The sequence below is a fragment of the Hyperolius riggenbachi genome, chromosome 10 (genome assembly GCF_040937935.1).
Source record: "Hyperolius riggenbachi isolate aHypRig1 chromosome 10, aHypRig1.pri, whole genome shotgun sequence".
NCBI lineage: Eukaryota > Metazoa > Chordata > Amphibia > Anura > Hyperoliidae > Hyperolius > Hyperolius riggenbachi.
The window spans coordinates 126638055-126663724 of NC_090655.1; the positions used below are offsets into that span (position 1 = coordinate 126638055).

Here is a 25670-nt window from a genome sequence, read left to right on the forward strand (position 1 = left end):
CGCTTAAACGTCAATCTATTACACTAATAGTTTTTATTGCTTGTATATATAAAATTTTCAGTTGTTCCGGAAATCATATAATCATAATGGGCATAAAATCATCATAAAAAAAAAAACATATATTATCCTTAAAAGAGTTTTTCATCCAATGGCCTCTAAATATATCTCCTATCTGGCAAAAGAGGTTTGGATAATAAGCCCCACTCGTATTTACATACATACATCCATACGCACTTTGGAGCCACCTGATTCTCTAAAAAAAAAAATCCTCCTAAAAAAATCTTTTTCCCTTTATAGATGATCCGTGCGATGGACTAATATAAATGAATTCTTGTAGTGTGCAGACGTTAATGAGATGAATAGTTCACTTCCTTTTTATCAAGAGGGTTTAGTCCCTTCCCAGTATAAACACTATAGTGACTTACGCGTCCTGTAGTTTCAAAGATGTCCCGTGCGGGCTCCGGCCGGTAGCCTCGCAAGCAGGGATTAGCTTCCAGCCCCGTTTAGCCGCTTTCTCCGGTTTGGCGTCCGTCTGTGTGCAAGTCTCTTGCGGCTCCGTACCACCACTTGTGGTGGTGGCCACTGGGTATTCCCTAATCCTGATGAAGATAGTCGGTAAAACTATCGAAACATGTCGATGTAAGAGCCCCTTGCTAACCCATCAAGTCGCCTAGAGCTGTTCCTATTTGACTGCAACAGAATCCGCAATAAAATTACGCAGATACGGCTTGTCAATACAAGTTTTACACGGAGCAGCCGCAGTGGAACGCATGGTGGGACGCAAGAGCCTGGAAGGGAAGTCACTCCCAGCTGATCCACCACCGGAAGCAGTGGAGCCGGAACGAACGGAGCCGCAAGAGACTTGCACACAGACGGACGCCAAACCGGAGAAAGCGGCTAAACGGGGCTGGAAGCTAATCCCTGCTTGCGAGGCTACCAGCCAGAGCCCGCACGGGACATCTTTGAAACTACAGGACGTGCAATTCACTATAGTGTGTATACTGGGAAGGGACTAAACTCTCTTAATAAAAAGGAAGTGAACTATTCATCTCATTAACGTCTGCACACTACAAGAATTAATTTATATTAGTCCATCGCACGGATCATCTATAAAGGGAAAAAGATTTTTTTAGGAGGATTTTTTTTAGAGAATCAGGTGCCTCCAAAGTGCGTATGATTGTATGTATGTAAATACGAGTGGGGCTTATTATCCAAACCTCTTTTGCCAGATAGATAGGAGATATATTTAGAGGCCATTGGATGAAAAACTCTTAGGGATAATATATGTTTTTTATGATGTTTTTATGCCCATTATGATTAAATGTTTTCCGGAACAACTGAAAATTTTATATATACAAGCAATAAAAACTATTAGTGCAATAGATTGAAGTTTAAGCGCTGTTCTCTTCCTTTCTTTTATACCTTTACAATTGGTGGGGGCTAAGGGGATACCCCATACCTTGAGAACTTAGCAGCTGACAAGTGGGGTGATAGGGATATAGAGTGGCGCCTACAAACTTCAATACTTTGGCTTCTCCGAACATTGCATAGTTACCTTGCCATCAGTTCCTCTCAGAAGCCCACCATTTTCTTCTGACAATAATCCCTTCCAGTTCTGACAATATTTTGTCAGATCTGAAATATATCAGTTGCTGTCAGTAAAATATCAGTTGCTGTCAGTTATAGCTGAGAGGATAACTGAAGTACCAGGTAATGTCCATGTTTCCCTTGGCTCAAGTGGGTGATGTTACAGTTTAACTGTGTGCTGACCAGAAAGCTGTTATGGGGTAATGGCCATTTTCAAAATGGAGGACGGAAAATTCCCTTGATCACAGTGAACAAACAGGACGCAGGACAGGAGAAAGACACTGAGGAGTAGAATACATGGAAGGTAAGTATGACTTGTGTATGCTTATTTTGACTTTTCATTTTCAGTTCAGGTTTTCTTTAAGGATCACTTTAAAGCGGATCCCAGATGAAAATCTAACTAGTAACTAGTTTACACAGCAAATCTAGCTGCACACAGCTTCAACAAAATATGATTATTTCTTCCTGTGATACAATGACAGCAGCCATGTTCTGTTTGTAAACATTACACACTGAGGCAAGCTGATCTGTATCTCCAGCCCTCAGCCCGTGAAAACCTAATTCCCCACTCCTCCCTCCTCCCCTCTGAAATCTCTGGTTAGTAACACCTCCCCCTCCTCCTGCCCAGACTGAGCTCCCATAAGCCTTTGCTACTGTCTGAAAATGCTAAGGCACTCTGAAAAGCTGTGGGCGAGGCTTGTTTAGTTTATAGGGAATTAGAGTATTAAAACAAAGAAAAAAGTATTTGGCTTGAGGAATGCCATATAAACTATATGAAAGGAACACAATTATGCAATGAGTAAAAGTTTATCTCGGATCCACTTTAACAAAGGTAGCAAGTGACAGGAACATGGGAGAATGCCAAATCACAGAGAACCTTGAGAAGTATCATCATTTTAAAAAGGTTAGCTCTACCAACCACACCAAGGGGATCAGGGCCGGCCTTAGGTTTCACAGCGCCCTGAGCGAAACCTGATTTTTGTGCCCCCTCCTTCATCCTCTTCGCGCCCGCATGCATGCACGCGCACAGGCCTATATGCAATTCACCTTTTCTCCTGAGGTACCTCATAGGATAGTGGTTTCCAATCTTTGTGACAAGTTGTGACAAATCACGCCAAATGCTCAGATCTCCAAGACACATTACACATATACATGTACATAATAGAAAAATACTATTACTAACCAGAAAATGGATGGAAAGAGTGCATTATCCTGAATAAAAGCAAAAATGAAGGCTAGAACCTTTTAGGAATATTAATAAAAACAATCAGTGGGACAGTTAGCCTCCACCCCCAATTTGGAATGATAGCATAGCATCGACAATTTTCACCACGCTTTATAGCCGCAGTACCCCCATGTGTACGTTTCCTCAATATAGGTAGCCAAGCATAGGTGCCCCAAGTATAGGAAGTCAGTTGTAGGTCTCCCCCATAGGCAGCCAGGCGTAGGTGCCTCCAGTATAGGTAGCCAGGAGTAGGTGACCTCCCTCAGTATAGGTAGTCAGCTATAGGTGCCCCCCGTACAGGAAGTCAGGTGTAGGTGCCCTCAGTATAATTAGCAAACTATAGGTGCCCCCTTGGAAGCTGGTGCCCTGAGCGACCGCTCCGGTCGCTCAGGTCAAAGGCCGGCTATGAAGGGGATGTTTTTCCAAGCCTTCAGTTTTTAAAAAGTAGATTTAAATATAAAATGTAGAATTTCTACAAAAGTAGTAGTAGAAAGAGGATAGAAATAATGTTTTTTTTTTCACCTCTGTATTCCTCTAAGATTATCTTGTAGGCACTACCAGAACAAAATATGTCATAGCCAAGAAATTTAGCTTGCCGGTATTCTTAGCTGGTGGCTTATGTAAGCGTTTAATTCAAAAGCAATAGTGCGGAATTCTTCTGCAATGAACAGCTCCTTTAGGACTACAGAGAACCTCAGTGTAAGAGGCAAAGCTTTACATACCAAGCACCATGTAAAACACCTATTAAGACTATACCATACATTGGCTATCATTCATAAAGGAGCTGTCGGTAAGGAGAATCCGTGCAGGAAAACACTGCTGCCGGTGTTTTAGACATCTGGCTGCTGATTCATAAAAATGTATCCAGTTGCGGTAGCAGTGCAGAGATTCCCCGAACTAGGCTGGCGGTAGGCAGGAGGTAGGCTTGCGGAGACACGGAAGCTGCCGAGTTGATACATTTCTCAGTGTTCTGCTCTGCTGCAGCTGCCAGGGAGGTCTTTGTGTCTCCATTCATTTACATTGTTATCGCCACATCAGAAGGAGCGGTACTTCCCGACCTCACACCGCTTGCGGTGATCTTTATGAATTAACATTTTGCTACATTTGTTCCGATAATCACCACACAAGGCGGTGAATTATCACTCTGCTCGGTAGTGTCATTTTTTCATGCAGAAAGAGCCTTTATGAATGCTGACTTTGCTAAGTGGTCGGTAAAGTCAGCTGTTTTAAGCATCTCCGCATGCGGAAATGCTTTATGAATGATAGCCATTGTGGGCCATGTGAAGATGCATGGATCCAAATCCAGAGCAGCAAAAGAGCAAACTGGTTACAACAGCAATAGAAGCAGGGCCCGTAACAATGGCTGCCTCTGCCCTGGCTTGATCGTTTTGTCTTCTCAACCTCATAAGGTACAAACCCCTGATACTATTGGTATCACAACCACTTTGTTGTTTCGCCAACCTGGATTTGGGTTGATGAAAGTCATAAGTTGTGATTCATGATATAGGCGACGAGTTCAGGTCGAACTCCAGCTTGCTGCAGGGATGTACATTACTGGAGTTTGACTATTTTATAGTCAAACTCCGGATCATTAGGTATAGTGGAGGTGCTGCCGTAACGACCCTCTGCTACACCATAACAGATTTTAAAATCTCTAGCTCTTGTAGAGTGAACTGGCACTTAGCTTTTTAAAGCTCTTGCTAATGCAATATTGTGGGGGATTTTTACAAAATCACGTCGCTCCAGTGTGAAAACTCACGTAGGATAACATTAGCAAGAGCTTTTAAAATCACAAAGCGCTTAGAAAAGCTTTTGTAGTGTGAATAAGCTCTTATGCTGGGCATACACGGATTCTGAGGCTCGATTAGCCGCCGGATCGAAACCCGCTGTGTCCCAGCGCGCGCCTTCATAGAATTCCGCGGACGCTTCCTTCCGCTCGTTTTCCGATATTGCCGCCTGCGGGTATCGAGCTGGGAATTGATCCAGCGGGCAATCGGACCTGTCTGAAAAGATCAATCGATTCGAGCCATCAATGGCTCGATTGAGAAGAAGAATCTATCCGGGTATGCCCAGCATTAGGGCTGGTTCATACCACGAGTGCTACAGAGCGCTTTCAAAAGAGCTTGAGTATCAAATAGTGTTTGGCTAGTGTGTTTCTATGGGCTAGTTCACACCAGATAAACAGGATTTTTTTTTTTTTATTTCTTACTCAAATGCCGGTCCCGCAGCATTCTGTAAATATTCTGTAATAAAACAAATTCCATTTTCATGGAAATCCCAACTTTACCTTTTAGCCCTCTCTCCTATTAGGAGTTTATGAATGATTTTTATCCCATAATGTCTATCCATTTCTTAGCCTAAAAAAATAAACCGATAACCAATGTGAATAGCTCCCCTATAATCTCAGCTCATCAAGCAGATGTGCTATTTAGGGGTAATATTTGACTCTGCTGTCTCAGTTATTCAAAACTTCTCTCACGCCTGACCTCAAAAACACATTATCCTATTAAAGGATACCCGAAGTGACGCGACATGATGAGATAGACATTAGTATGTACAGTGCCTAGCACACTATTAACTATGCTGTGTTCCTTTTTTACTTTCTCTGCCTGAAAGAGTTAAATATCAGGTATATAAGTGGATGACTCTGTCCTGACTCAGACAGGAAGTGACTACAATGTGACCCTCACTGATAAGAAATTCCAACTATTAAACAATTTCCTAGCAGAAAATGGCTTCAGAGAGCATAAAAAGGGGAATTTCTTATCAGTGAGGGTCACACTGTAGTCACTTCCTGTCTGAGTCAGCCACTTATATACCTGATATTTAACTCTTTCAGGCAGAGAAAGAAAGAAAGGAACACAGCATAGTTATTTGTGTGCCCGGCACTGTACATACACGTCTATCTCATGTCACTTCGGGTATCCTTTAAATTTTCTCCTGAGTTTTCTCCATGGAGGCATTTTCAGCCCTTACCAATAAAATACCTTTACAGCTCCCACCAAGCAGGGGGAAGGGGATGACAGGAATTCTTTACCTTCAGGGGGCTGCTACCTGTATGGTTTCCTTCATCTTCTCCAGGCATACCTGCAGGTGCGGCAGTTTCAAACTCCCGCAGCAGTGTAGCTTGTAACCAACCTCTACAACACATGCTGGGAAATGTAGTTTTTTGATCTCGCAATGACATACACAGGAGGAATATATCTCCCAGCATGCACTACAGTGGCCGGGAACATGCAACTCCCACACAGGCATTTCAAACTGCAGCTGTGGGTCTGCCTGGAGAAGATGGAGAAGAGAGCACAGACTGGATACAAGAGAACAGCTCCCTGAAGACAAGCAATACCCATCACCCTCTCCCCAACATTATTTACAAAACTTCCCCTCGGGAAGGTTTGTTTTATATATGTTTTTGACATGGGTTCTCAGATCCCTTTAAAATTCACCCTTAGAGATTTGTTCACACTATGAGCGCTTTGAGGTTTTGTTTTTTTTAAGCGCTAACGTTTTTTTTAAAAAAGTGCTTTAAAAGCGCTTGTACAATGAATTTCAATGTGAGTGTTCTCATATGAGTGTCAAGCTATCTTTTTTTTTCACACTCAGTACAACCATCCAGGTCGTTACCCGACTTTGTCACCAGCCTCTCTCCATTCTTATTTTTGCCCTCAAGGCCATGCGTCAGGAGTGTTATGGCCCATACTCACGGGCGAGAAATGTGGCCTGTCGCCAGCACACGTGAGCGTGTGGGCGACAGGCCGGCGACAGCTTCTCGCCAGGTCCCTCCGCGTACACACGCGGAAGAGGGACCAGCGGCAAGGCGGAAGCTGTCGCTGACGTTCCTCCTCCCCCCGCCGGAAGCTCCATGTACCTACATGGAGGTTGCTGCCGCTAGTCCGCGTACTCACGCGGACTAGCGACAGTTGCGGCGGGGGGGGCAGCGGCGACTGTCGCCATGCGATTGAAAGTTTCAATCGCATGGCGACATGAGCGGCGGGCGACAGTTCGGGGTGCGCGCGTGTGCGACGGCCCATACTCACGGGCGACCTGTCGCCGCAACACGCGCGCGCCGCGTGTTGAGGCGACAAAAGTCCCTCGTGAGTATGGGCCATTAGCATCATAGTTTGAGAAAACATTTTTCATATGCTACTAAGAATAAAAAAAAAAAAAAAAGAAAGGATTGTGTATTCTTACTTTCTAAAGCTCATCTTTACAGAGATGTTTTTAGTTATATCTGGTTAAATATAATTGCAAAAAAATTGTGTTTATTAAATAAAGAAAAACGGCTTACTAGAAGTAGGCTGAATTGAAATTAAATACTTATACCTGAATGGGTCTCATTCATACTATTATACATATGTCCCTCTTTTCAACCCAAACAAAACATACCCAAAACATACCCTACACAGCTTTACAAAAACCACCCAAACGGCCACTCCCTCAAAATTTCTAAGCTCATATATTCCGCAATTTCCCCCATTTCTCCTTCCAACAATGAATTGTGTTTGATGATCCTTCCTCCATGTTTTCTATATTTATCTCACATAAATCATCCATCCCTTTTACCCACTCAGCAAACTTTATAGGTGTCGATTCCTTCCAATGTCTTACTATTTGACGAATAATTAGAGAGCCTACTTCTTTTAAGGATATAGTGTCCGGGGTTCCTGGTTGAGTGTTGACACCAAAAATAGCGGTAAAACGGAGAAATAGCAAAGCCTTTCTCGGTCCTAGATTGGCAGAATTCAATGTAATCTCCCCATAGTTTTTGTACCAGCTGACAGCCCCACCACATATGCACTTAATTGCCTCCCATCTCCCCACATTTCCAACATCTGTTATTAACTGATGCAGAGTACTTATTGTAAAGTACCGTGGTAAGATACCATCTTGATATTATTTTGTATTGCATAAGTTGAAGATTGCAGTCGGGGATTTTCCATATATATTCCCAAATCTGTGGCCACATGTCTACCATCGTAGCGTTCATCAGTTGATCCCATTTTTTACAGTAAGTTGGAAGGATACTATGGATTGAGGTCAGCAAGAAATCATACATGGTTGAGACCATATGAGCAGGTCTTTGATTAGTAAGCATAATTTTTTCAATTATATTTAGGTTCTATCCTAATTGGGATGTTTTTGTTAAGATAGCTGTTCACTTGGAATTTCCAATAAGCTATCTTTCTAATCGCAGACGCAGGTCCTGCACCATTTTCTGAGTGATTGCACTTTAATGCACGGTATAGGAAAATCGTTAAGGGCTTTAAAAAAAAATAAAAAAAAAATAAAAAATAAACCTTGGGTAAGCTATTTTGTAAGAGCTTTTCATTAGAAAGATATTCAGTTTCAGGTCAAAGAGTTCACTTCCTGATTATCTGCAGAAAGAAAAGCTCAAATCTTCAAAAGAGCTTCACCAATCGTTTAAAAAAAAAAACAGGGCTGTGGAGTCAGAGTCAAGGAGTCTGAGCAATTTTGGGTGCCTGGAGTCGATTTCTCAAACTGAGGTGTCAGGAGTCGGATGATTTTTGTACCTAATCCACAGCCCTGGTAAGTATTGGACTAAGGAGTCTGAACAATTTTGGGTACCTGGAGTCTGAGTTGGAGTCAGTGGTTTCATTAACGGAGTAGTCAGAGTCGGATAATTTTTGAACTGACCACATCCCTGTAAAAAAAAGCTTAGAAAATCGATTTAAAAAGCGCTCACAAATGCACTTAGCGCTTGCGATTTATAATGTGAATAAAGCCTTTGAAAAAACAAGACCTTTATGCCTTTGGATACACAGGGTAGGTTCACACTTAAATGCATAGAATAAAGGGAGATATCAGCCCTGCTCTGAACATATCTTTCTAGGCTATATTGAACCACACTTAAAAAGTTACACAAATGACAGCAAACACTAAATTCAAATCAAAGCCATAAAATAAAAATATGCTAGTAACTGATTTAGTGGCTGGATAGTGTAATGGTTAAGGGCTCTGCCTCTGACACAGGAGACCTGGGTTCAAATCTCAGCTCTGCCTGTTCAGTAAGACAGCACCTATTTCAGTAAGGAGTTTCTTGGGCAAGTCTACTTAACACTGCTACTGCCTACTGAGTGCGCTCTAGTGGCTGCCTCGCAGGCGCTTTGAGACCGACAGGAGAAAGACGCTATACAAATACGGCTATTATTATTATTATTATTATTATTATTATTATATCTACATAATACATTAGAAACAAAAAAAACAAACACATAAAAGCATAATTTTATCTATAAAGCCTAGCAAAGATATGATAGGGGGGGGGGGGGAAATTTGGCCAGTAATAGGTCCACAATCAAAATAAGGAAGATCTACTTCTTGTATAGGACTCATCCTTCAGAACAAATCAGGGCTGTGGGGTCGGGCTAAAAATCTTCCAACTCAGACTCCTCAGTTTATTAAACCACGACTCCAACTCCACCTCCGGGTACCCAAAATGGCTCAGACTCCGACTCCGACTCCTTAGCCTAATACTTAACAGGGCTGTGGATTTTGTACAAAAATCATCCGACTCACACTCCTCAGTTTATGAAATCAACGACTCCGACTCCAACTCGGACTCTGGGTGCCCAAAATTTCCCCGACTGACTCCAACTCCGACTCCACAGCCCTGGAACAAATACAGGGATCCCACTGTTGTTCATTCTGCATTCTTGTGCGTTTTTCATTTTGCGTCTGCTTTGCAACAAATAAAACCGACTGCACGCATCTAGTGTCCACATGCCACAAGTTTGTATAATTTAAAGGCATTATGAAATCGAACTAGAAAATATTTTCTAAACAACGTTGCACAGGAAATGCGAACGTACCGCAATGCAAAAAAAAAAAAAAAAAAAAAAAAATATATTTTTCACACTAAAGTGTGTGCGTCCAACCTGATTCGCAAATAAGCGTTCTGACACAAATATGGGTGCAATTGCCTTTCCCAGCAGGAAGCAAGAAAGGAAAAAAAAAAATAAAAAAAAAATTATGGGAAGCATTTTCTAAATGCAAGACTACAAAACAAATTTGCCTAGTACTGCATTTGACATGCAACTTTCCTTCGCTCCCGTTGATTTAAGCTAATCACAAGTGCAGGAAAAATGCTACAGGTACTAAGTTTGCGATTGGGTGAAAAATGTAATTGCACCACTATGAACAGAGCTCCACGATACTATAATAACCATGGTGCCCTTGCAAATAGAAAAGTGCATGTCCCTTGATTATTTAACAACAACATTTCTATAGCGCTTTTCTCCCATAGGACTCAAAGCGCTTAGGGCCTGAGCCCACTGACGCAGTTATGTCCGCTTTTCAGTTACACAACAATATTAGAGATGCTGAAAAGCAGACAGAAGCAGATACAACTGCGTCAGTGGGCTCAGGCCCTTAGGCTCTCTCAGGTTCAGTAACTGGTAGTAAGATGAAGTATTCACACAACAAAAAAATTATATTTCTGCAAACGCCAAACTGAACAGGTGGGTTTTCAGTCTGGATTTAAACACGTCCAGAGATGGAGCTGTCCTGATCTGCTGAGGTAAGGAGTTCCATAGCATAGGTGCAGCATGACAGAAGGCTCTGGGACCAAAACTTTTCAGGTGGACTCTGGGTATGACTAGATTATTATAACCTGTGGATCTGAGATTGCAGGGATTGCTACGCAGCTGTAACATTTATTTTGTGGATCTAGGGCCCAGATTATTCAGCGATTTAAAGGTCAGTAGCCGATCTTGAATATGATCATCCATTTTATAACCAGTAAAGGGAGTGTAGGACTGGTGTTATGCAGCAGTGACGGGGTTAATTGTTTAACAGCCTGGCAGCAGTATTCTGTATCAGCTGCAGTGTTCTCCCCAGGATCAATCAGCCGGGCGGAGCGCCCGGGTAAGTTTAATTACCGCCCGGCTGATGAGACTGCGTGCCCCGTTGTCTCCGAGCCCCGGCTGATAAATCTGCGTGTCCCTGTCATCGCGAGCCGCAAGTGTCCGTCCAGCTGTCAGATGCGCTGCTTCCCCTCTACACTCGAGATCTCGCGCTTCCCGGCGAGCTCGTGCTCTGATAGGCTGCAAATAAGAGGCGTGACATTAGCGCCAGCCGCCTTCTGCAGAGCCGTGTGCATGTCTGTGAGAGCTGTGCAGGGATGTGGGTGGAGAGAGAGGCATGTGCGCAGCTCACTGACGGATGAATCCGTCTTGCTCCATAGATATGCAGGCTATGAGATATCTGCGGCGCTGGATGGCAGAGGTGGATGGTGTGCTCCGGGTGATCAGCAGGGCTGTGCACTGTCTCGCAGCACGGAGCAGGTACTAAAGCTCGGGGAGACCTTTGGGGAACACCTGAGGATCAATGTGAGGAGCGATCTGCTGCCATGAGAGGGAGGGAGAGGGGGCCTACCTACCCACCCACTAGTCTGACCTACCTACCCACCCCACTAGCCACTAGTCTGACCTACCTACCCACCCACTAGTCTGACCTACCTACCTACCCCACTAGCCACTAGTCTGACCTACCTACCTACCCCACTACCCACTAGTCTGACCTACCTACCCACCCACTAGTCTGACCTACCTACTCACCCCACTAGCCACTAGTCTGACCTACCTACCCACCCACTAGTCTGACCTACCTACCCACCCCACTAGTCTGACCTACCTACCCACCCCACTAGCCACTAGTCTGACCTACCTACCCACCCCACTAGTCTGACCTACCTACCCACCCACTAGTCTGACCTACCTACCCACCCCACTAGCCACTAGTCTGACCTACCTACCCACCCCACTAGTCTGACCTACCTACCCACCCACTAGTCTGACCTAAGTACCCACCCACTAGTCTGACCTACCTACCCACCCCACTAGCCACTAGTCTGACCTACCTACCCACCCCACTAGCCACTAGTCTGACCTACCTAACCACTCACCCACCACACTAGCCACCAGCCTGACTGACTTACCCTCCCACTCACCCCACTAGCCTGACTTACTTACCCACCCACCCCACTAGCCACCAGCGTGAACTATTACCCACCCCACTAGCCACCAGCCTGAACTACTTACCCACCCACCCCACTAGCCACCAGCCTGAACTACTTACCCACCCACCCCACTAACCACCAGCCTGAACTACTTACCCACCCACCCCACTAGCCACTAGCCTGAACTACTTACCCCACCCACTCACCCTACTAGCCACCAGCCTGACCTACTTACCCACCCATCCCACTACTAGCCTGACCTACCTACCCACCCCACTAGCCTCCAGCCTGACCTAGTAACCCTCCCACCCCACTAGCCTGACCTAGTAACCCTTCCACCCCACTAGCCACCAGCCTGACCTACACCTCACTGGCCTGAACTACTTACCCACCCACCTCACTAGCCACAGCTTGACCTACTTACCCACTACATTACAGTTGGCTACGCCCATGTAATGGTTCCACCCATTTTCCAGCACATGTCATGGCCACGCCCATTTTACCCCACCCGGCTACTTTTTCATGCCACCCGGCTGAAAAAATTTTCTGGGGAGAACACTGAGCTGTAGGTGGTACAAGTCCTTTTTGGAGGACTGGTAAAGACATGAACTAAGGTTGGCATATCTTCTGGGGGGGGGGGGGGGTGAGGTGTTTGATTTTTGCGATGTACTTCAGGTGAAAATAGGAGAAGTTCACCCCAGCAGAGATGTGAGTTCTGAAGTTTAAATCCCCATCAATTACAACTCCCAGGCAACACATGCTCAGAGCTGTGTAGATCTGTGCCTCCAATTCCCAGTGGTGAAGACTGCAAGTTAAGTTGTTTAGTTGTCATGCACTGCCCTCCGATCAGAAGAACTTCAGTTTTATCTGCATTTAGTTTCAGCCAGTTGTCACTCATCCATTGCTGTAGTTCGCCTAAGCAGACGTTTATGGTTAGAGTTGGGTCTGTCACACCAGGCTTGAAGGAAAGATATAGTTGGGTGTCGTCAGCATAGCAGTGGTTTGTCAGGTCGTGTTTTTGGATACGTTTTCCAAGTGGTAACATGTAAATTGTGAAAAGCAGGGGAGAAAGGATTGAGCCCTGGGCACCAAAGGTTTAAGTGGTACAGAGGTGGACAGAAAGGGCCCCATAGACACTTTTTGGGTTCTACCCCTCAAGAAGCATTGGATCCACTGAAGAACTATGCCATCAATGCCGCAGTATTCCTGCAGCCTGCTTATTAAGAGGTCATGGTCAACTGTATCAAAGGCTGCAGAAAGGTCTAGCAGTATCAGGATGGAGCACTCTCCTCTGTCTCTTGCCATGAGCAGGTGGTTGCAGATTTGGATGAGGGCAGTTTCGGTGCTGTGATGTTTCCTGAAGCCAGACTGGAATGGGTCATTTGTAAAATTTTGGCTTCTAGCTGGAGGTATAGGGCTTTTTCAATTACCTTACCCAGAAAGGGAAGGTTAGAGACAGGTCTGTAGCTGGTGATTGCATCTGCGTCCAGGGAAGGTTTTTTTTGAGGAAAGTCCTGACGATTGCCTTCTTCAGTAAAGCAGGAAATATCACTGATTGTAAGGAACAGTTTACAAACAGGTCGGGGCAGTTCAACATGAACTGTGTTGGGCCAGGATCCAGGTCTCAGGTAGTTTGGCGGAGGTGAAGGAGGATGCTTGATGTGGCTTCTTCATCCATTTTCTTATTTACTTGAATCACATGCAGTGTGTACAAGGTTTTATGACTGCTTTTTGGCACTCAGCTTTTTAAAAACCACTGCCATTGACTTGCATTTAATGTGTGGTAAAATCATGTGATTATACCATAATTTTAATGTAAATCAATGGGAGCCTTTTTTAAAAAGCTCTCAGAAAGCTCTGAGGGCCAAAAAAAAAATCACTCAGAAAAGTGCTTATATAGTGTGTCTGAGCCCTAGGGCCCGTTTCCACTAGCGCGAATTCGCATGCGGATTCGCATAGGCAATACAAGTGGATGGGACTGTTTCCACTTGTCAGTTTTCATTTGCGTTTTTATGTGCAGGATTTTTCTGCACGGTAGACCCTGCAGAATTCGCCTGCGTGTGGAATGCAGGCGAATCGCAGGCAATGTATTTAATAGGGAAATCGCATGCGTTTTTTGCATGCGTTTTTCCCGCGATTTCGCATTGAAAGTAATGTAAATTGACACAGGCAGTGACATGGTTAAAATCGCATATACCCTGCCTATGCGAAATCGCGGCAAAAAACGCATGCGGAATCGCATCCGCATGCGATTTTGTCAGCGGTGATATGCGGCGATTCCGCACCGCACTAGTGGAAATGGGTTTTTTTTTTAATCTGATAGTTCTTACAGGTTTTGGACCAGTCTTCCACATGGGGGAATCTAATGGCTTAATTTATTCTTTTAAAAGCTCTCCCTGACAACATGGCCAGCCTACTTGTTCGCACACTATTCTAACAGTTAGACTAAACTACCGTTCGGTAAAGTTTTTGAAAATAAACTAAACCTTGAGAATCTACCATGAGGAGATGAAGTAGCCAAAAACCTGCCCGTAAGAGGACAGAACCATCAGATTAATAACGATAAAGAGCACATTTCCATGCGGCAGATTTCTGAACCACACATCTGTTTTCCATGTAATGATTGTTAGCTGCATATGAAAATTTGCATGCGGGGGAAAAAAATGCAAAATGTAACATCCTAGTGGAATTAGACCAACAGTCTCTGTTCACACTGCTCAGTTGTGTTGCATAATAAAGGACCTGTTCACAGTACTGCATTGTAACTGATCGCGTTATTCCAACTCACTGCATGCAGGTTTGCATTATGGTCTATGTCCAGTCTACATAGCAGTTCAAACTTATAACACTAAGTGAAAGCCAATTAGAAAGACATTTACAGTGCATTCTACTCAAGGAAAAATGTACATCTTTAGCACAAGCGTACACATTTTACAGTGTCATCATGCTCCCTTAAAGTGAACCTCCAGACTAAAAATTGACTCAGCAGCACTGAAAATGCCTGGTGTTTCTTTAACTGTTTCACAGCATCAGAACTTTTTTTCTCTTATACAAGCCTCATTTTTAGCTGCACAGAAAAAAAAACTGCCCGGGCATTTTTCCCCTAATGCTGTGCAAAGCATGATGGGATTTCTGATGTTCTGCTGTTTTGGTGCAATTTTTTTTTTACATTTTGAATCTGACATTTGAAGCCTAGCACATGCAGCTGGGAGGGGTGATCAGGACACAGGACAGTTGGAACTGTGTCTCCTGCTCCCTGTCACCTCCTTTCAACCAAAAAGATGGCTGCCCCCATGACAAAGATGGCAGCCCCCATGAATCACAAACATTTGCCTGTTCTTTTAAAACGGGGTGGGTAAGAGATTATATTACCTATCTATTCTAATTAACATAACTAATGTAACTTAATGACAGTATGTTTGTTTAGGCTGAAGTTCCCCCTTTAAGGTGGGATGAAACTCCATATTACTTCAAAGCCCTAATTACATAATAAATTACCCATTTATCTTAGCTATACTGTTTTAAGGTTCGTATACACGTCCGATAAAGATTCGTGACGTTTACACGATATTCAAATTAGACGGAAAAGATCGTTCGTAATGAACGATTGTGTACACACGTGAACGATATAAGTATAAAGTACTGAACGACGAACGATTAAAAAATGCGTGCGCAAACGGAAGTGACGTTATGACAGGCAATAAGAACATGCGTTATCGGACGATCTTTGTACACACTGCAACGATTGAACGATTATCTTTCGAAAAAATCCGCCGGGTTGGATCGGTCGGATTGAACGATAACGGTCGTTATCGTCCCAAAAAACGATCGTTGGAAAATTTGGAGCGCACGATTATCGGTCCAATTGTCGTTATCGTTCGTTTTTGAACGATCGTTATCGTACGTGTGTACTCAGCTTTAGTGTTCACAATCAGATTTAAAAATGTAAAGTGAAAGGGGGGGGGGGGGGGGGAAGAGAATAAACTATTTCTGCTAGTTTCCATCCTTACTTTTTCTCTGTGATGCCACAAGTGACATCACTTATGCCATTTTCTTTCAACACAGCTCAGTTTTAAAGTAACCCAGAGATGAAGAAAGCTGCCGATTTTTTACTTACCCGGGGCTTCCTCCAGCCCCATAAGCATGGCTGTGTCCCTCGCCGTCCTCCTACGATGCCCTGTTCAGCAGTGGTGAGCCCCCGTCAGCAAGCGCAGAAGACCCCGGATGAAATCCCTCAGTCAGACCGAGTCCGACTGAGCCGCTTGTCGGAAGTTGACTGCGGCTGAACGGAGGATTTCAGGAGGACTGCGGGAGGATGGCGAGGGACACATCCATACTTATGGGGCTGGAGGAAACCCTGGGTTTTCTTCATCTATGTGTCACTTTAAGCCTTGTACACATCTAATTTTGATTCGCCAATCATTGACTAAATGTACCACCCCCATGTAGTATGAGGGCCAAAAGACTTTAGAATCTATGAACAGAGTGTATAGCTTACTTCACAGAGGTGGCAATATTGACAATTGATGGGCCAATTATAATTGGATGCATGTACCAGGCTTTAGGCCACAAAAATGCCATATTAGGGCCAGTGCACACCAAAAATCGTTAGCATAATCGCAAACGCAACGCGTTTTTTCAAAGCAGTATGCCAAGCGATTTTTGGAGCATTTTTGGTGTAGAAATTTTAGAAAAAAATTTTACAGTTTGAGTTGCAAGTAAACAGCATTAAAAAATAAATAAATTAAAAAAAAAAAAAAAAAAAAAAAAAAAAAAAACACGCTTGGAAAATCAGGGCTGTGGAGTCAGTCGGAGTCGGAGCAATTTTGGGTACCCTGAGTTGGAGTCGGTGATTTTACAAACTGAGGAGTCAGATGATTTTGTACAAAATCTACAGCCCTGGTAAGTATTAGACTAAGGAGTCGGAGTCGAGGAGTCAGAGTCATTTTGGGTACCCGGAGTTGGAGTCGGTGGTTTCATAAACTGTTGGAAGATTTTTGTACCGACTCCACAGCCCTGTGGAAAATCGCTCTGTTCAAGTGTTTTTTAGAGCAATTTTCCACTTTTCCTATACTTAACATTGAGCCTGAATCACCTCCAAAAATGGTACAGGACCTGGGTTTGCAGAAAAAAAAATAAAATAAAATAAAACACACACACACACCGCTCTGGTGTGATTTATCCCACACCTACACATTAGCTAAGTGCTTTTCGAAGCGCTGGCATTTTAAAAAGTGCTCAGAAGCGCTCTTGGTGTGCACCAGCCCTTATAGTCAGATGAGGCGGCAGATAACCGCCTCAGCTAATATTTCAGCATGTGTACAGTAGCCCCACCTGTGACCGCTGCCCAGCAAGCGATCCACCACGCGACAACCAATACCTTTTGTTCATGCTGCTTCGCCCGCCCATCGTATGACGTCACATCTGTGCAGCTCCTTCAGCCCTCCACCTACTCCATTGCAACAGAACACCTGTAAGCCGATTATGCGTCTGTACACGATAGAAAAGTTAAACTTTTTTGTACGCAGTAGGGAGAAATAGTGCATTCAAAACCAGGTTTCATCTGAATGACTTAACAGCAAGATGGTGTGCAGAGCCCTTCAGATAGGATGACCTCAGTGCGGTAGAAGGGTCCAGTGCAAAATGTTTTGAATGCAAACTGTTTTGGAAGCTAACATCTTCCATTAGTGTTAATTTTAGCATCTGTTTCAGATACAATTGTGTGCGTCTGTACAGCCTCGGCACAGCGATGTCGCCCAAAGGACCAGGGCTGTGGAGTTGGTACAAAAATCTTCCGACTCCAACTCCTCAGTTTCTGAAACCACGACTCCGACTCCAGGTACCCAAAATGGCTCCGACTCCTTAGTCTAATACTTAACAGGGCTGTGGATTTTGTACAAAAATCATCAGACTCCTGATTCCTCAGTTTATGAAATCAACTACTCCAACTCCGGGTGCCCAAAATTGCCCCGACTCCGACTCCACAGCCCTGCAAAGGACTTGGGTATCGATCCCTGTCAGGTGATATCAGTCAAGTGTCTGAACCTCTACTCAGGTAAGTATTTTCTCTCTTCAGGTTTGATTTTTTTTTTCCACTTAACAAAAATCCTGAAAATTCTCCCAGTTATCCTTTAGCTAAAAAGACGTGTAGGAGGCCCCCAATATAGATCTTGACTTTAAATCATAAAGTATGTAAGTAATTATATCTTACTTCCATCAATGAACAAACCACACAGGTAGAAATAATTTTAATGAAGCATAACTAAGACAATGCGTTTCACAGTTACTGGCCCGCTTCCTTGGGTCAATAAAAAGTGTCCAAGTCAGCAGCGACTGCGAGCGCTTTTTTGTAAAAAATAAACAAATAAAAAAAAAAAAAAAAAAAGCTGACTTAGGCACTAGTAATTGACCTCAAGAAGCGGGCCAGTACCTGTGAAACACATTGGCTATCATTCATAAAGCATTTCCGCATGCGGAAATGCTGAAAACAGCTGACTTTACCGAGCACATAGCAAAATGTCTATTCATAAAGGCTGTTTCTGCAACAAAAGTTGACATTCCCGAGCAGAGCAATAAATTACTGCCTTGTGCAGTGATTATGTTAACAAATGTTCCTAAATGTCAATTCATAAAGATTAGAGCAACCGGTATGCGAACGGGGAATACTGCTCCCTTGGAAGTAGCGATAAGCATGCGGATTACATTTAAGTTAATGGACAGACCTCCCAAGCAGCAGCAGTGAGATCAGCGCACAGAGGGACTCAGGCAACTTCTCCTGTTACGCCAACCTAGAGCCAGCCTAGTTCGTGAAATCACCGCAGTGCTGGCGCTACGGTATGGTAAACATTTTTATGAATGAGCATACTGAAGTCTAAACTACCGAATGCGGTGTTTTCCCACACTGATTTTATTTACCGAACACCTCTTTCTGAATGATAGCCATTGTCTTAGTTGTGCTTCATCATTTGTACTTGTTTGGTTTGTTCATTGATGGGAGGTAAGATACAATTACTTCTATACTTTATGATTTTAAGTCAAGATATATTCTGAGTGCCTCCTACACGTCCAAAACTTTTAGTTGTAGTCCAACCCTTCAGGATAGCATCTGGTACTACGTGTCCAATTACCTAAAGAGAGCAACCGAACAGCACCTGCCTAGCAGATCTGGGATAGCCAACGAGAACTGAATTTCCTGTAGGCTCTTTTGGTGGTAGCAGGAGTGCAACCCACACTTGTGAGTATAGTTTACTACTCTACTTATCCACTTTGTCAAAAAGATACTGCACCAATGGGCTCCTGGTCTCTCATTCCTAAATCTCGGCAGTTGTATTCACAACCACCAGGAAATATCTAGTGCTGCTCATATACCCCTTTTCAAAATCCGGATCCAATTCAGATCCGGATACTAGGGCTGCACGATTTCTCGGTTTTAAATCGAAACCGCGGTTCCTGTGAAGAAGATTTTGGGATCGTCTGGATCCGGCGGTTTTCGGTCTTTAGTGCTTGGCCGCATGGCCATGAGCCGCCTACCGCAGCCGCTGTGCCGAGCCACAGAAGCAGTGCATATTTATTGATGTTAATGAGCCGGGCAGCGGGGGGTGGAGAGTTCAGTACAGAGCGGCACACAGCTTCTCCAATCGCTGGATAGCAATGGAATGGCGGAGGCAGTAGGCGGAGCTGTACGCTCTAGTACAGCTCCGCCTACCGCTGCCGTCATACCATCGGTATCCAGCGATTGGAGAAGCTGTGTGCCGCTCTGTACTGAACTCTCCACCCCCACTGCCCGGCTCATTAACATCATAAATATGCACTGCTTCTGTGGCACAGCGCAGCGGCTGTGGTAAGCGGATCATGGCCAGGTGCGGGCATGGCCGCAACGGGCGTACCTACCTACCTATACTGCACACTTTACTAGCTATACTGGCGCACTACCTACCCATAGTGGGCACTATACTAACTTTACTGAGGCACTACCTACCCATACTGGGTACTATACTGGGGCACTATACGAACTATACTGGGGCACTACCTACCCATACTGGGAACTATACTGGGGCACTATACTGGGGCATTACCTACCCATACTGGGCACTATACTAGCTATACTGGGGCACTACCTACCTGTACTGGGCACTATACTAGCTATACTGAGGCACTACCAAACCATACTGCCGGGCACTATACTAGCTATACTGAGACACTATACTAGCTATACTGAGACACTATACTAGCTATACTGAGACACTATACTAGCTATACTGAGACACTATACTAGCTATACTGAGACACTATACTAGCTATACTGAGACACTATACTAGCTATACTGAGACACTATACTAGCTATACTGAGACACTATACTAGCTATACTGAGACACTATACTAGCTATACTGAGACACTATACTAGCTATACTGAGACACTATACTAGCTATACTGGGACACTATACTAGCTATACTGGGACACTATACTAGCTATACTGGAGCACTATACTAGCTATACTGGAGCACTATACTAGCTATACTGGAGCACTATACTAGCTATACTGGAGCACTATACTAGCTATACTGGAGCACTATACTAGCTATACTGGAGCACTATACTAGCTATACTGGAGCACTATACTAGCTATACTGGAGCACTATACTAGCCACACTGGGGCAACTAAACTCCCTATATTGGGGCTACTATGCTAGCTATGCCGCTGCACCCCAGTCCTCCCCCCCCCAAAAAAAACCGCTGCGCACAACACTGTACACTAGGACAAGCTAAAGCTTGTTTTGGAAAAAATCGTGGAAAAAAAAAAAAAAAAACCCAAATCACAATTTCTGACAGGAAAATCGCAATTTCAATTTTTACCCAAAATTGTGCAGCCCTACCGGATACCCAATCCGGGTCGGATATCAGAGTTCAAAATTTTCCGATCCGAATCGGCTATCCGACCCTAGTATCTGGCGGATTCGGATATCCGGATAGAAAACCGTAAGTGGTCTTTAAATTGCTTTAAAACTTTTTTAGGGTATATGGAGGCATGTAGCATCATTATTTTGTAAAGGGGAACACTAATTGATGATGTGCGGGACTTAAATTTCCCCCCCCCCCCAAAAAAAATGGCTGTCAATTAACATTAGGCCTAGGTTCCAGACAACGGTCATGCAGCCCACATTGTGTCCAAAAGTCCAACCACACAACTGGGACATGACAGTTTTCAGCCAAGACACCCCCAAAAAAATTACGCAGCAATTGTGTTTTGGGTTAAATATAGGTGGCATCAGTGGCCTGTGGCACCCTGGCCTGGCGGTGGGAGCTGCACAGGCAGCAGGAGCAGGGCAATGCAGCAGCAGCAGGTGTAATGTGTGCCAGGAGCATGCCGGACGTGGCACGTAACAAGTGACAGCAGAGGAGAAGGCACTAGTGCACACTAACTTTCACACTGCCACTGCTCACAGCACAGCAGTTTTGTAGAAAGCTAACACAGTAGTACTACTACTCTAACAACTACTAGCACACTGACTGCAGTACTAACTACACAATAACACAGTAATCCTATCCCCTAATCACTAACCTAACCTATACCCAGGGCTGTGGAGTCGGTAAAAAAAAAATCTTCTGACTCCAACTCCTCTGTTTTTGAAACCACGACTCCGGGTACCCAAAATTTCGTTCAGACTCCGACTCCTCGACTCCAACTCCTTAGTCTAATACTTAACAAGGCTGTGGATTTTGTACAAAAATCATGCGACTCCCGACTCCTCAGTTTCTGAAACCACAACTCCGACTCCCACTCCGGGTGCCCAAAATTGCCCCGACTTCGACTCCTTGACTCCGACTCCACAGCCCTGCCTATACCTAAGGCTAATAGCTGGCCAGCAGGCGGCAGCTGGCCTGGTCTGTGCACAGCACACACACAGACACATACCAGCTGCCTGCAGCGCGCACACACACACACACACTGTCACACAAATGACATAAAGCTGATTTAACAATAGTGTATTGAAGGGGTTAATCACTGAACAGCTTTCGGTTTATCACTGCTAGGCCAGCAGCACAAACTGACTGTCATACAATGACATCAATCAAGCTAATTAATGATTTAATAATAGTGTAGTGATAGTAGTGAAGGGGTTAATCACTGAACAGCTTTAGGTTTATAACTGTGTACAGCCCTTGGTAGGCCACCAGCACTGGAGCATGTCTCTCAGTGAGCATTCAGCAAGCTAAGACGATATGTCTCATCATGGCAGCCCTCCTTATTATACAGGGGGGCTGGCCAGTGTTCCTTTCTGTGATTGGGTGCCAGAGTTTAGGCTGGGAGCCCTCTGATTGACTCAATGAGGTCAGGTGGGGCTGGCCAGGGTTCCCCTCTGTGATTGGTTGCTAGGGCTTCTGCTGGGATCCCTCCGATTGGCTCGAGGACATCATCTCCTTAGTTACAGTATTTCAGATCTGGATATCCGGGTTATGCGGCCAAATATCCACAGATAGCTAACCGGATTGTTAAAAAAATCCGGAATCCGATAGCATAAAAAAAAGTTCGGATTTCCGGGTTACCCGGAATCCTGATGAGCAGCACTGGAACCATCCAATACTCTGTTACGTATCCTAGTTCTTCTAGCAACTCCTATGTACCCGATCACAATAGCCCAATGCTGTCAACCTGTAATCACCGCCCATTAACCGGATAAGTTCACTATTTTAGCAGTAAAGTAATCTGAATAATACTCTAAAACCAAACATGTGACAATGAGTTCCATGGACTTTAGTCCCTCTCCCTACCTGAGGAAGTGGATATAAATCCACGAAATGTGTTATCAGAAGTCTACTGCTCAGTAAACCTTGTAGCATGACCTGCATGTGTCTTGAAAGTGAGGCTATGTTCACAATAGAGTTGCGTTACATTTTCTAAAAAAAAAAAAAAATAATAAGTGAAAAGTCCCACTGCCGGGTATACAACATTTATATTGCATACATTCAATGAAAAGTATGCTTCACGTCACAGATAACGCATGTGTTATGCAGTAATGCACTGCATGCTGTGCATTGGGATATCGCACTGTGCTAGATCGCACAATGAATGTCATATAAGATATCATTGCGGTGCGACTTCCCATGTTACAATGCGTCCATTAAATAACACCGCAATGCCCCACTATGTACATAAATTCAGTGTCCGTTGCATGACCCGAGACAGCAGAACACAACTGATTAGGACAGCAGCACCGCACATTATCCACACGTTGCGTCGGATACAGTGAAGCATAGTCAATAAAAAGTATGCTTCACATCTACTGTTAACATGCACTTGCATTACCATACCTCAACACAGTATACCGCAAAACACCTGCCACACTGTGAAAGCTGCATAGGTGACACATTGCAGTGTGGTAAGCCAACTTACAAAGGCAGCCATTACAGAACACTGTGAACATAGCCTAAGTGTTCACAACACTCCATTATTTTGTAAGGGGAGGGGGGAGGATAAATTCCCATATAATTCTTCCCCTTTCAGCAAAGCCTTATCAATGCCTAGCCCTAGCCTACAAGCTGCATTTGCATATGGGTAATTGGTATAGTAAAGACCTATCTTTAGTGCAGTGTGCTGAGAGCCAGCACTGTTTAAAAATAATAACCAAGTACAGACTCCTTTATTCAAGAGAAAATGATTATATTTTTCACATCACTAAGCAAGGCTGCAGATTAATACCCTACATTCCAAGGATCTCCAGATAGTAGGCTGTGTATAGATATGAGTGATTGCTACCACTATGACTTGTCATTAGCACTGCTATCAAACAGGCACCGAGTGCTGTGCATGACAGCTGACTTCTGCATCCAATGCCTCGCACTAACTGTCACTGCAGTGCTATGGGGAGAAGGCCCAGGGATGATTACCTGTCAGTGGGGTTGACCCTGGAACCAAGATGGCGGCCCAGGCAGCGGCGGTGACGTTGGCTTCACATTCAGCTCCTATTGCCGCAGCAAAAGATGATGTTGCCAGCGACTCCCGGGGTTACCGGCTGTGCATCAGCTGCCGGCTACAAGAGCATATAGAACAACACACGGGTGTACACAGCACACAGGCCCCGGCCACAAGCCGGCTGGAGTCTTCCCTGTAAACTTCACTGACGTGGTAACGCAGCCTACCACGACACCTGGAAACCACGGCTCAGACCAATCACAAGCCAGCTAGGAATGACGAGCAGGAGTCTCCTCCGATAATATGCTGCATCCTCCTGAGAGGCGGGACCAATGAAGACAGCGGTTTCGCTGTCGCTACTTTCCAATGGGGGTGTTGCAGTGGCGGTGGCGCGGCTATGAAGCTATACAACCAATCAGTCTTTGGGTACCAGTGATTGACGGGAACGGTATGTCGTGAAGTCAAAAGCTAGATCTTGCTGACGTATTTGTCTCATCTGGAAACTGAATGTTTGGTTGAGCAGCTAGCAATGACTTGTACAGTATTGAAGCACTTAAAGAGGAACTCCAGTGAAAATAATGTAATAAAAAAGTGCTCCATTTTTACAATAATTATGTATACATTATTTAGTCAGAGTTTGCTTATTGTAAAATCTTTCCTTCCCCTGATTTACATTGTGACATGTATCACTTGGTGACATTTTTACTGCTGGCAGGTGATGTCAGTGGAAGGATATGCTGCTTGCTTTTTTGGAAGTTGTAAAAAGCTGTTATTTCCCACAATGCAACAAGGCTCCTCCCATAGTGTGATCATCAAACTGTGGGAGTGGTTTCACCACAATATCAGCCATACTGAGCCCCCGATGATCTGTTTGTGAAAAGGAAAAGATTTCTTATGGGAAAGGGGGTATCAGATACTGATTGGGATGAAGTTCAATTCTTGGTTACAGTTTCTCTTTAAGTTTCCCTTAAAGGGAACCTGAAGTGAATAAAATTATTTAAAATAAACACATAACGTTGATGCAAATTAATATTACATACTAACCTCACCGTCAGTTCCTCTCAGAAGCTCAACATTTTCTTATTTCAGTGATCCCTTCCAGTTCTGACAATATTTTGTCAGAACTGAAACATACCAGTTGCTGTCAGTTATATATCAGCAGCTGTAAGTAAAAATTGAATGTGCAAGGTAATGCCCATGTTTCCCTATGGCTCAAGTGGGTGATATTACAGTTTAACAGTGTGCTGACCAGAAAGCTGTTTTGGGGCAATGGCCATTTTTAAAATGGAGGGTGGAAAATTCCATTGATCACAGTGGACCAATGGGATGCAGGAGAGGAGAAAGAGATTGAGAAATAGACTACACAGGATGTAAGTATGACGTGTGTATGGTTATGTTGACTTTTTATTTTCAGTTCAGGTTCTAACTCCAGCCCTTCTAGCCATTTGTTCTCCCCATCATGACATGGCACATTGTTATGATTGAGAAATAAATATTTTTTGTGCTGCAAAACAAATATGCATATTTTACAATAACCAGAGGGCGCTGCCCAAAACGTTTAATTTGAGTACAGGGATATTACCGTATATATGTTCCTAGCTGCAACCTACTCAGGTGGGGTTGACCCCCGTTCCCCACCGTTCAAGGAAAAGGATTATTACAATATCTTGAGAGGTGCGCTGAACAAATAAATTCTCACTATATAGAATTAAATCTCTTGTTTCAACTGTATATTTCTGTATTCAATATCTCTATATTGTAAAAAACATGCATATATATATTCTCTAGAACATTGTACATAAAAAAGCCTACTATTACTCACCACATCCACATCACCCCACCAAGCGTACTGTTAACATTCACCACTTCCACACCATCATACTGGGCGTACTGGTTCCCTTAAGGTAGTGTATAAGGATACGCTCCAATTTAAAAATGTAGATATAAAAAATATATATACATGCA

General features: G+C 44.0%; 1 protein-coding gene across 10 annotated transcripts in view; it reads right to left on the minus strand.

Annotated features, from left to right (window-relative positions):
• The window catches only part of GBF1 (golgi brefeldin A resistant guanine nucleotide exchange factor 1), a 303641-nt gene extending 279685 nt beyond the window's left edge, over positions 1–23956 (minus strand). For all 10 annotated transcript variants that reach the window (XM_068257939.1, XM_068257941.1, XM_068257940.1 and 7 more), the window contains exon 1: positions 23681–23956. The gene's annotated coding sequence lies outside the window, so the exon portion shown is untranslated. The remainder of the gene's footprint in view (positions 1–23680) is intronic.
• Between the last annotated feature and the right edge of the window lie 1714 nt (positions 23957–25670).